Raw genomic sequence first — 13,510 nt, 5'->3', positions numbered from 1 at the left:
GGCAGTCGCTTTTTAGCTTTTTGTCTGAAAGTATTTTCTCAACTGTGATACCAACTTCAGTCAGTAGATGGCGATTTGCATCTTTCAGGTGATTCTGCCACTGTGACGTGTAATCTAGTAGGCGGGACGCTTCTTCAACATCAACAGCTAGTCGGCCACCTTGGTTCACTCTAACTTTATGTAAAAAGTTTTGTTCAATGAATCGAGCAACTCCTCTCATACTGGGAAGACCCCCCGGCCCTGTTTACCCTGTCCAAGGTGCCCCCCTCACTCAGGAATACACACAGAGCGCCTATTGCCTCAGCCCTGTTTACGCCTCGAAGGTGCACCCCTCACACAGGAATACACACTCAGAGCCTACGAGCATTTTCTAGAAACTCCACTTGTTTCGCTCACCTTTTTCTTTAAAAAAAAAAGTTTGAGATGTGGTATCCACTCGGCTCGCTGCCTCTCAGATCAAAGGTGGGTCCATCTGCTCCGTTCCCAAAGTGTGGTCTCCTGAGATTCCAAGTTTGAGGGATCCCTCGTGTACCATTTACCCAGGTCGTCAGGAGCATCACCAAGTGAAGATTCACATCCCCAAATGTGGTTAATTTCTTTAATATCAAATTAGAAAAACTTATCACACAAGTCAGAGTTAAATTTAAATATATATTCACTTATAAGGGAGCAGGTCAATACAACGCACACATATAAAGTGAATCAATTGAGTGCTCTACGATAATGACGGCGGGTCAACAAATCACCCCAGATGATTAATTGAGAGCCACGACACAAAAGTACAGGTCTTTTATAGCCAAGATACAACCTACATTACCAACAATAGACATGTAGAAAGTGTCACAGGGTTAAGCTTTGTATGAAAGATACTTATAATTCTCAGCAGAGTATCTGCTGTAAAAGCACTACTTTTTGTGTAGAGAACAGGGGTCTGGTCCTGGGGTCATCTATCCCTGGTACCATATAGAACAGAAACATTAACTCATGTTCTGGAATGCGGTCTCTTTAGGTTTTATCACCCAAAAGACATTGTAAATTTCCTGTCAGAGTTATCTCCCAGAGGCCCATCTTCAGTAGAACACACAGACACAATAGTTCTAAGAACCCTCTATTCTGTTGCATAAAACCAATAAAAGTATTATAACATAATGTTGCAGTTTTGCTCTCAGTGTCCACTGAAAGTTGACTAGTAACAACAACTGGGACACAAAAGTCACCCACCATGAGACCCACTAAATCTGCCCAAGAAGAGGCAAACAGAAGAAAAACCAAAACCAAAACCAAGGTGGTTAAAATAATTTATTACAATCAATACCATTCATACTATTACAAAATCATAATTCTCATTCATTCTTAATTAATTCTATTTACAAAAACATCAAACAAAAACAAACCTCAGGGGAGCATCGTCCCTCCCCGTCATACCTAACCAATACCTAACCCTTTCCCCATCTCCCCTTCCCTAATCTATCCCCTTACCAAACTCACTCTAACACTCCCAGCCCTAAACCCCCTTTCCACCTCTCCCGTGCCGCATGCTTCCCCCACTTCCTCTCCTCCCTCTTCATCTTCCCCCTCAAATCACCTTCCACCCTTCTCACTATCCCTTCCACCCCCCAATCTCTCCCTGTCTTGACTAAATTCTGCCTGGCTTCCCACAGTCCCTTTTTAAAGAGACTCATGAGAAGCCAGAGCAGAAACCTGTCCCTATCCGTTCCCTTTGCTCTCCCTACGCCTCTCTCTAGCCTAGCCCATGTCAAAACAAAATCACTCCTAACCACACCTAGCATCACCCGTGCCCTAGCCCAGACTAGTCCGGCAAAGGCACAGTCCAGGAAGGCATGGCGCACAGTCTCCTCCCTGCCACAAGAGGATCTTGGACAGGTGGGGGATTGCACCAAACTATACCGGTACAAGATGGCACGTACCGGCAAGCGCTTATGGAGGCCCAACCAATTCAGGTCCTTGAGCCTGTTGTCCAGGCCCCGCGCCTGCACTCCCTCCCAGACAACTGACGAGATGCCCGCTACAGGCGCAGGACTCCCTGCCTGCCTGACCTCCTCGTACAGGTGCCTGTGGTCTAAACCTACTCGGGCAACTTCAACCTCAGGGTGCGCACGCAGCCACTTGGCCGCATGGCCAAAGTGCCACAGCAGCTGTTCCGCCCGAGGACCCGCGTTAGACCACACCATTACGCTTCTCGCCTTATACGAGAAGAACACCCGAAGAAGGTACCCGGACGGGGTAACCGGACGGGTGTATAACCGGACGAGCAAGCTCCGTCAACAAGAAAGAAACAAAAATGGCGTCCAGCTTGAGGGGGAAATGTGGTACCCCCTACCTCCCTCCCGATGGGACAGATCATGCGTGCCCTGGCGACCCACTCGCACCTGCCACTCCACATAAACTGAAACACAAGCCTCACTAGAGGCCTCCTCAGACAAGCCGGCAATGGGTAGATGTATGCCAAATACAAAAGAGACGGCAACACATCCACCTTTAGGACCAGGACTTTGCCCATAAAAGACAAATACCTAGCCTTCCACATTGCTAGCTTCCTCTGTACCACTGCGATACGCATGTTCCAGTTTAGCGTCGCTGAGCCGGAGGTCTCAAAATGAACCCCGAGAATCCTCAGGGCCCCTTCACAGAGAGATAACCCCCCAGGCACATCCGTTCTACCGCGCCATCTTCCAAAAAACTTGACTGAAGACTTTGCACGGTTCAGAACTGCTCCCGACGCTCGGGTGAAATCCCCAAAGATGGCAAGGGACCTTGTCAGGCACGAGTCCTTGCACAACAGCAAGGAAGTGTCGTCGGCGTACTGCGTCATCTTAACACGCAGCCCACCGCTTCCAGGGATCAACAAGCCTTCCACCCCTGTGTCTGCCCTAATGGCAGCCCCCAGAGGCTCCATGTACAGAACGAATGAGACGGACAAGCCAGCACAGGTGTAACACATACTGACTAACGAGGTGACACCAATCAATGCGTCCTACGTGCTAACGAGCTATACACACTAAATTCCAAACTCAAAACATAAATGGAAAAACCAAAGACTGTAACACCTTAAAAGAATGCGCACCACCAACAGAAAACAACTTTCATTTCACATTATAATCAATTACAATGCTTCACCTTCTACAATATTAACATGGTGTCTACTGGCAGGCAACAATTAAAAACAAGAAAAAAACGTGTATTTTTCCCTTCCTAAAACTCACTTGCTTCTAGAACTCTTGTCCCCTTGGAACATAACTCATCTCTAATACGGAAAGTCAAAATAATTTGTGATCCATGGACCGCACTGGCTAAATACAAAACACAAATCTTTTTGACTGCCCAATCTTGAGACAATCAGAAACTAAGTTGTCCTCACCATGGACACAAGCACCAAAAATTATGTTGTTTTGACAAGTAGCAATAAATCACTGATATCGATTAGGGGGAGATCAGATTGTACTTGCTGTTGAAACTAACATCTAAAAAAACACAAGGAAATGGGAGATATCTTTTAGCTCACTGGTTAGAGCACAACCTGCAGAAGACAGTCAGCTACATTTTGGAGAGATGCAATTAAATGTAGGTGTCACTAAACAAAGGAACGCAACACTTATGTCATAACTCATCAATATCATGTTGAAATCAATTGTGCCGAGAAGAGGGAGATGAGGTTGCACGCCCTGTTAAAACTAACAGCTCAAAAACTACACGGAATCTGGGAATAATGTGTACATCACTGGTTAGAGGACAATTTGTAGAAAACAGCAAGCTACATTTTGAAGTGTTGCATTTTGATTCAAGTGGGTCACCAACATGGTAAGTGTAACTCAGCTCTTTTTGTGTTAGTCACTTTTTGTTAAATCACATAAATAGTACTCTTCAAATTCAGAGCCTAGATTTCCCCGAGGCTAATATCCATATCATGTTGAAATCAAATGATAAGGGGACAAAGGTTTAGGGTCCTACATTGTGACATTATTGAAATGCTAATCCTACAATGTTAAAACATTCCACAATTGTGCTGAGAGGAGGGAGATGAGGTTGCACGCCCTGTTAAAACTAACAGCTCAAAAACCACACGGAATCTGGGAATAATGTGTACATCACTGGTTAGAGGACAATTTGTAGAAAACAGCTCGCCACATTTTGAAGTGTTGCATTTTGACTCAAGTGGGTCACCAATGTGGTAAGTGTAACGACTCTTTTTGTTCGTCACTTTTTCTTCCATTTCAGAACTGCATTTCCAACCTGAGGCTAATATCCACATCATGCTGAAATCAATAGAACAGGGGGCAAACGTTTAGGGTTCTACATTGTGACATCATTAAAATACTCCTTCTACAACGTTACAACATTCTACATTGTGAAATCATTTCATTGATACCATGAAACAAATCTTTCATGCATGTATTTTCTGATGTTTGATCAGAGATCTTTTTTCAGAGTATCTCTGGTCACACTGATCACAGCTATGAGGTTTCTCTCCTGTGTGTGTTCTCTGGTGTATCTTCAGAGAGCTAGACTGAACAAAACTCTTCCCACATTGATCACAGCTATAAGGTTTCTCTCCTGTGTGTGTTCTCTGGTGCGATATCAGGCCATTTAGCTGAGTAAAACTCTTCCCACATTGACTACAGCTATATGGTTTCTCTCCTGTGTGTGTTCTCCGGTGAATCTTCAGTTCCCCAGATTGAACAAAACTCTTCCCACATACAGTACAGCTATAAGATTTCTCTCCTGTGTGTCTTCTCTGGTGTGTCTTCAGAAGGCTAGATGTATAAAAAAACTTCCCACATTGAGTACAGCTATAGGGTTTCTCTCCTGTGTGTGTTCTCTGGTGAAGAGTCAGATTGCGGGAACTAGCAAAACTCTTCCCACATTCATCACAGCTATACGGTCTCTCTCCTGTGTGTGTTCTCTGGTGTGTTACCAGGCTTCTTAGCTGAGTAAAACTCTTTCCACATTGATCACAGATATACGGTTTCTCTCCCGTGTGTGTTCTCTGGTGTGATATCAGGCTGGTTGAATGAGTATAACTCTTCCCACATTGAGTACAACTATAAGGTTTCTCTCCTGTGTGTGTTCTCTGGTGAAGAGTCAGATTATTCGAAAAAGCAAAACTCTTCCCACATTCATCACAGCTAAATGGTTTCTCTCCTGTGTGTATTCTCCGGTGTGATATCAGGGTGCCTATGTGAGTAAAACTCTTCCCACATTCATCACAGCTATACGGTTTCTCTCCCGTGTGTATTCTCTGGTGTGATATCAGGTTGCTTAGCTGAATAAAACTCTTCCCACATTGATCACAGCTATAAGGTTTCTCTCCTGTGTGTGTTCTTTGGTGTACAATAAGATGGCTAGATGTATCAACACTCTTCCCACATTGAGTACAGCAATAACGTTTCTCTACTGTGTGGATTCTCTGATGCATTTTAATGCCTGCTGATGAGGTGAATCTCTTCCCATAGTCAGAGCGGTGATTTATCTTCCCTGTGGATCTCTGCTGGTGTTTCTTGAGGAGTTCTGATCTGGAGAGACTCTTCTCTGCCTCGTCAGCATCATGAGGTTGTTGAGGCTCCCCAGAGGGTCCACGATAGTCACGTCTCTCTCCTGTGTGAATGACAAAGTCATACAGATGGTTAAAGGCCCACAACAGCAGAACTCCACTGTAAAAGGTGATGCCAACAGCGTAGCCATGATGTTGTACAACAATTGACGTATGTAATGAATGTAATGATTATTTGACATTTGTCTTAAAATGAGCAAGAATAGTCATATTTTGTCTTGTTTTCACATTAGTATTAACATCTAAGATTGTAGACTAGAAATAAGTTATTCATGTTGTTGAAACTCTTAGCCGTGTGCCAGACGACTTTTGGTCTCCAATATAGGCCCCTTTCTGTGTTTGCTAAAATTGTATGTAGTATATCTGCCTGGAGCAAAAATGGTGAGCAAAGATTTTAGTTTTTCACAATGTATTCTGAATGGGGGAAACTCAGGGGAGTAACCTCCATTTCCAGGTTGCTAATGACTGCATTTCACACTACTTTGGATTATAACTGTAAGGCTCGTTTGAATCTCCTGCTTAATATAATGTTTGTGTCATCATCGCAAATCAACCGCTTTGTACATAAAAAACACCAACCAGTAAAATGCTTCTTGGCTTTTTCATCAGCCTGACAATGCGAGTTTGTACACTGTTTGCTAAGTTGTTCCACCTAACTATACCATACACCTACTGTAGGACCCATAACTATACCTAACAATAACATAGACCTACTGTAGGACTCATAACTTCACCTAACAACAAATATAGGAAAACTGCTCTGTGTGTTGTACAACAGCCTATCCATCTAGGAACAGTTCTCTACACATTATGAGCTAAGTATCTCTGTTAGTCTGTTTGGACACGAGACCCTACTATAAATCAAGCAGACAATAACATTATAAACATCAATTTGTTAGGGATGTTGGATCCAGCATGGAGCACGGCATAACTGTCTTGACCAGAGTGAAGAATGAAGAAGCACTTTGGTTGTTGTTGCATGTCGTGATATTTGTCATTTGACTGGCATTCAGAAAATGATTTCCTGGATCAGCTGAAGATAGTTGAACATGTGACTGCAACTAAACAGCTACAGTATTAAGAATTATGTGTAATTATTGAAGAACCGCGTTAATGACAGTATCCATTTGAGTGTTGTCAATAAAGCTAAGATTTAAAAAATATATATATTTCACCTTTATTTAACCAGGTAGGCTAGATGAGAAGCTGCAGCGATCGGTAAGCTGCTCAGATACCTGATGCTTAAAGTTAGTGAGGCAGATACAGTGGGGAGAACAAGTATTTGACACACTGCCGATTTAGCAGGTTTTCCTACTAATAAAGCATGTAGACGTCTGTAATTTTTATCATAGGTACAATTCAACTGTGAGAGACAGAATCTAAAACAAAAATCCAGAAAATCACATTGTATGATTTTTAAGTAATTAATTTGCATTTTATTGCATGACATAAGTATTTGATCACCTACCAACCAGGGTTGTGTGTCTTTTTATTTAATCAAACAGTGTGCTTAAAGCATCAGACAAGTTCAGTACATATAGATTTTATAAAAACACATGGGGCGATTGGTAGAAAGAACAGATGACTCCTGGTTGACCAAGAGTTATTTTAGTTGGGGACAGCACTGGAACATGATTCTGGGGCTCCCAAGTGGCGCAGTGGACACTGCATCTCAGTGCTTGAGGTGTCACTACAGACACCCTGGTTCAAATCCAGGCTGTATCACAACCGGCCGTGATTGGGAGTCCCATAGGGCGGCGCACAATTGGCCCAGCGTCGTCCAGGTTAGGCAGTCATTGTAAATAAGAATTTGTTTTTAACTGACTTGCCTAGTTAAATAAAGATTAAATAAAGATGTAAATATATATATATATTTTTTTTAAATCGGCAAAATCGCTGCCTAAAAATACCGATTTCCGATTGTTATGAAAAATTTAAATCGGCTCCAATTAATCGGCCATTCCGATTAATCGGTCGATCTCTAGTCATAATGATAGTTTAACCAGGTTTCTAGGATATATCGTATATTCTAGAATTGCCAGTGAAGATTTCCTGTGGGGCAAATTATTAGAGCTGTTGATAAGTCATTGTATAATATTCAGCCAATTTATTTTCATGACCTTACATTAAAGGCAAGACATACCTAGATTCAATTACCTTCATAAATTGGTTTGAAACCTTTGTTTTAAACCCTTCTCAAAGTTGGTGCCTTGACAGATTTATAAAAAATTGTTTGTCATGAAACACTATTTTATTTTAAATGTAACCTTTATTTAACTAGGCAAGTCAGTTAACCTCTTGAAGCTAGGGGGCACTATTTTTATGTTTGGAAAAATAACGTTCCAAAAGTAAACGGCCTATTTCTCATGACCAGATGCTAGAATATGCATATAATTGACAGATTAGGATAGAAAACACTCTTAAAGTTTCCAAAACTGTCAAAATATTGTCTGTGAGTATAACAGAACTGATATTGCAGGCAAAAGCCTGAGGAAAATTCAATCAGGAAGTGCCTCTTATTTTGAAACCTGTTTTCCTATGCATGCATATCCTCCATTTTAAAGGGATATCAACCAGATTCCTTTTTTTTGTGGCTTCCCTAAGGTGTCAACAGTCTTTAGACATAGTTTCAGGCTTTTATTTTGAAAAATAAGCGTGAAGGATCACATTGCGTAAGTGGATATGGTATAAAGGTAGGGTGGATTGGGTATAAAAATCATCTTTATGGAACAAAAGGAACATTTGCTGTGTAACTGGGAGTCTCGTGAGTGAAAACATCCGAAGATCATCAAAGGTAAACGGTTAATTTGATTGCTTTTCTGATTTTCGTGACCAAGCTTCCTGATGCTAAGTGTACATAATGCTATGCTAGGCTATCGATAAACTTACACAAACGCTTGGATTGCTTTCGCTGTAAAGCATAATTTCTAAATCTGAGACGACAGGGTGATTAACAAAAGGCTAAGCTGTGTTTCAAAATATTGCACTTGTGATTTCATGAATATTTTCTAGTAATATTATTTAGTAATATTATTTGACTGTTTCGCTATGCTATTCAGCGGTTGCTGACTAAAACGAACCTGCTACAGGGATGGATAGCGTCAAGAAATTAAGAACACATTCTTATTTTCAATGACGGCCTAGGAACGGTAGGTTAACTGCCTTATTCAGGGGCAGAACGACAGATTTTCGCCTTGTCAGCTCGGGGGATTCAATCTTGCAACATTACAATTAACTAGTCCAACGCAATAACGACCTGCCTCTCGCTCGTTGCACTCCACTGCGAATGCAGTAAGCCAAGGTAAGTAGCTAGCTAGCATTAAACTTATCTTATAAAAAACAATCAATCATAATCACTAGTTAACTACACATGGTTGATGATATTACTAGATATTATCTAGCGTGTCCTGCGATGCATATAATCTGACCGAGCATACAAGCATACGAGTATCTAAGTATCTGACTGAGCGGTGGTAGGCAGAAGCAGGCGCGTAAACATTCATTCAAACAGCACTTTTGTGCGTTTTGCCAGCAGCTCTTCGTTGTGCGTCAAGCATTGCGCTGTTTATGACTTCAAGCCTATCAACTCCCGAGATGAGTCTGGTGTAACCAAAGTGAAATGGCTAGCTAGTTAGCGCGCGCTAATAGACTTTCAAACATCACAGCCTTAGAGTAGATGTTCCCCTTGCTCCGCATGGGTAACGCTGCTTCGAGGGTGGCTGTTGTCGTTGTGTTCCTGGATCGAGCCCAGGGAGGAGCGAGGAGAGGGACGGAAGCTATACTGTTACACTGGCAATACTAAAGTGCCTATAAGAACATCCAATAGTCAAAGGTTAACCTCTTTCAGCTAGGGGGCACTATTTTTATGTTTGGAAAAATAACATTCCCAAAGTAAACGGGCTATTTCTCAGGCACAGATGCTAGAATATATGTCAAAATATTGTCTGTGAGTATAACAGAACTGATATTGCAGGCGAAAACCTGAGGAAAATCAAACCAGGAAGTGGCTTCTATTATGCAAGCTCCATGTTCCATAGCCTGCCTTCGCTCCATTTAAAGAGATATCAACCAGATTCCTTTTCCTACGGCTTCCTCAAGGTGTCAACAGTCTTTAGACATAGTTTCAGGCTTTTATTTTGAAAAATTAGAGAGAAAGATAACTCATGCGAACACCTGACGCAATGTTTTGCTTGCGCAACAGAGCTTGGGCAGCCATCGTCTCTCCCGCTCCTACCGAAAAATATTATATATTTTAAAAACAACCTGAGGACTGATTATAAAAAACGTTTGACATGTTTCTGTGGACATTACGGATACTATTTGTAATTTTCATCTGCGTTGTCGTGACCGCTCGAGCCTGGGGATTTCTGAACATAACGCGCCAAACAAACGGAGGTATTTTGGATATAAAAATACTCTTTATGGAACAAAAGGAACATTTATTCTGTAACCGGGAGTCTCGTGAGTGAAAACATCCGAAGATCATCAAAGATAAGTGATTCGTTTTATTGCTCTTCTGATTTTCGTGACCAAGCTACTTTGATGCTAGGTGTTCATAATGTTTTGTATAGTGATCGATAAACGCTTGGATTGCTTTCGCTGTAAAGCATATTTTCTAAATCTGACACCACAGGTGGATTAACAAAATGCTAAGATGTGTTTTGCAATATTGCACTTGTGATTTCATGAATATAAATATTTTTAGTAATATTATTTGAATGTGGCGCTCTGCAATTCAGCGGTTGTTGATGACAATTATCCCGCTAAAGGGATGGGTAGCGTCATATAATTCCTATAATAACTACAACCTAAAACTTCTTACCAGGGGAATATTGAAGACTCATGTTAAAAGGAACCACCAGCTTTCATATGTTCTCAGCAAGGAACTTAAACGTTAGCTTTCTTACATAGCACATGTTGCACTTTTACCTTCTTCTCCAACACTTTGTTTTTGCACTATTTAAACCAAATGGAACATATTTCATCATTTATTTGAGGCTAAATTGATTTTATTGATGTGTTATATTAAGTTAAAATAAGGGTTCATTTAGTATTGTTGTAAGTGTCAAATCGGCCGATTAATTGGTATCGTTTTTTTTGGGGTCCTCCAATAATCGGTATCAGTGTTGAAAAATCATAATCGGCCGACCTCTAATTATGACCTCATGGATGAATTCTAGAATATAATATATAGCCTAGAAACCTGGTTAAACTATCATTATGACCGCATGGATGAATTCTAGAATATACTATATAGCCTAGAAACCTGGTTAAAACAATCATTATGACATCATGGATGACCAGTCCTTGTATTCATAGTGTAGTGAATTCAGGGGGTTGCCCTTTGCTGAACTCAAATCTGGGTCCAGTGACTGTCAAGCCAACACCTTATAACTGTTACGCCAAGATCTCTGAACTTCTTGACATGGTCGCTAGGTGTTGGGTTACGGTTGCTACAATAGCTTTCTCTTTGAATTTGAGAGTGGTTACACTTCTCCTTCCCCTATCCCTCAGCTGTTCACCAAACCAAGTCTCTGGGCAGTCATTTTGTTGCTGTTTAAAAAAAAACACACAACCCAGCAATCTGCAGTTCAAACAATAACAATCTGTCATTCCGCCACTGTTTTGGTAATAAGATGATTATGGGGTTGGAGAAATGTAACTACAGACAGACAGACCTATGGATGCAAGGACTGACCATCCATGATATAAACATGATAGTTTTAACCATGTTGAGGCTTTACAGTGTTGATTTACATTGTTTCTAAACATTAGAGTAAAAAAAAGCTTATTTGGTGAACTGACGGTTTAAACAGTTGAACTAAGCTCATGAGGCATGTGTTATATTCTTCAAGAATCAATGGCTATAAATAATTTAAAAGTCACAATATGGATGTAGCAATTGCAGATTTCCACTTTAACACCAAACATCAGTCCAACAACTGCAGAGTTTTTGCCTCTGTTTTTAAGACAGTACTTACTAGTGTTAATCAGGGAACGGTTTCTCAAAACCATCTTATGGCTAAATTCATCGTTAGAACCATTGGAAGCCTTAAGACGCGTTTGGGAAACCGGGCCCAGGTATCCAGTTCCCTCATCTTCTTCCTCCTCCTTTTTCGGTGTAACAGTCATCTCATCCTCCTCCTCTTTCACGCCATAAACTGCATCTTCCTCTCCTTTTACTGTAACATCCTCCTCCTCTTTCACACTGAACGCGTCTTCCTCTTCTTTCACAGTAACGGCATCACCCTTTACTTCTTGTTTTACTGTGATATCGTCCTCCTCTTTAGAAGGAGAGTAGCTTAGTGACCGCATGGTCGGGGATGTTAGCTAGCTAGGCTAATGCTAACTTAACCAGCCCGCTAGCTGAATAATAACAACACCGTAAATATGTAATTAAATCGGATAACTAAGTAGACGACAGAAGTGGGTTTAAAACACAGTGGCTAATATACACGAAAGAGTCTAAAGAGCTTTATTGGTTCGGCTGTTTTGTCTAGCAGGCTACCGAGGTGGCTGACTAACTGTTGTTGCTGCTGCTGAAAGAAGCGTTCCGTCCACTAGAATATACGTCACACCAACAGCATAACCTTAAATTCCCAGACCGCCCTCAGCTGACTGGAGTGGGTAACGCAGTTGAGTAAAAATCTTATTTTGTTTTCAGACAAGTTTAAGGTGCAGGGCGCCTGAGTTTTTACTCACCAGTGTAACAACACAGTGTGGTTAAAGACTTAGTAACTTAGTTGTATTGAAGATCTGGTTCCCTATAAGCACAAACAGATATGTTTTTGAATTATAACATATGTATTAATTTATTTCGGGATTCTGGGTAATCCACAGCAGATTTATGGAGAATTGCTGTGGGTGAGTTGAAAATTGAATGGTCCCGGGATAGAAAAGTATAAAGTTGACATTGCATCATAAAATCCACCTTTTACATCCTACATTAGCAATTTATGTTTTAGTAACTACTGTTGTTGGTTTGGTGTCAAAAAAGTCACTCTTTATATGTTATTTGCCGAATCTTAGTTTTCCATGTGGGTTTTTGTTACGGAGTCTAGTTGATAGGTATTTGACTAGCCGGACTGTTCCCCGGACTCCACGTGTATGGATTTGTACAATGCACAAACAAGGCTATTGAACTTGACATTGGTGTCTGTCTTTATTCATTTATATTTACTCAACTGCGTGCGTCCAGTCAGAAGATGGACTAGATGCCGCTTAAAGACAGACACCAATGTCAAGTTCACCCAGGCCATATGACACCTCAGGCTATACTCTATTTTTGAACCATTAACCAAGACCATACGTACATTTATGACAGCTGGACGTACTATGGTCAGAAGGATACAGGAAGAAGAATGTAAGCAAGATAACTGATGACTAACACGTGAAACGTAAGCATGCAATGCATACATTATTTTTAGGACGTGAAAAGGGTTCTACAATCATTATAACCCAACCAAAAGCAGATATGAGCATTAGTGGGCGTGACCAAGCAAGCTCGGAGATGAAAAGAAAATAATGGAGAAAGGTCAAGGGAAGCTATTTTCATATAGAGGGAGGGGACTCTATACGTTATGCAAAGACAGAATCCTATAAAGGCAGGACTCTGTAATATGAGAATTTAGTCTCTTTCCATGGGGGTGCTCGGCCCTGTTATGTTTGTGATAGGGTCCTTCCATGGAAGGGCTCAGTTTTGCTACTTTGTATTAAAGTCTTTATTGAATTCACAAGTTCTTGTAAGAGTATTATATTTCTGAGACAATTCTCCACGACAGTGTCCATTCATGTTTTTCAGCATAAAGTACTCTGCAGCCACTTAGTGTGGTGTGGACACCAGGTGAGGCCACACACAGATTCCTGTTGAACACTGTCACTTTAACTACCTTAGTTTGTCAATAACAGTCTCCTTCACTTCATTCCTCTCTCCCCTTCTCC

At 41.2% G+C, this 13,510-nt stretch overlaps 1 pseudogene; it reads right to left on the bottom strand.

The window, feature by feature from the left end:
* Positions 1-4,426: 4,426 nt before the first annotated feature.
* LOC112245067 lies at positions 4,427-12,116 on the bottom strand (annotated as a pseudogene).
* Positions 12,117-13,510: the final 1,394 nt, after the last annotated feature.

Source organism: Oncorhynchus tshawytscha, linkage group LG32, assembly GCF_018296145.1.
Source record: "Oncorhynchus tshawytscha isolate Ot180627B linkage group LG32, Otsh_v2.0, whole genome shotgun sequence".
Taxonomy (NCBI): domain Eukaryota; kingdom Metazoa; phylum Chordata; class Actinopteri; order Salmoniformes; family Salmonidae; genus Oncorhynchus; species Oncorhynchus tshawytscha.
This window is presented reverse-complemented; position numbering and strand designations above follow the sequence as displayed.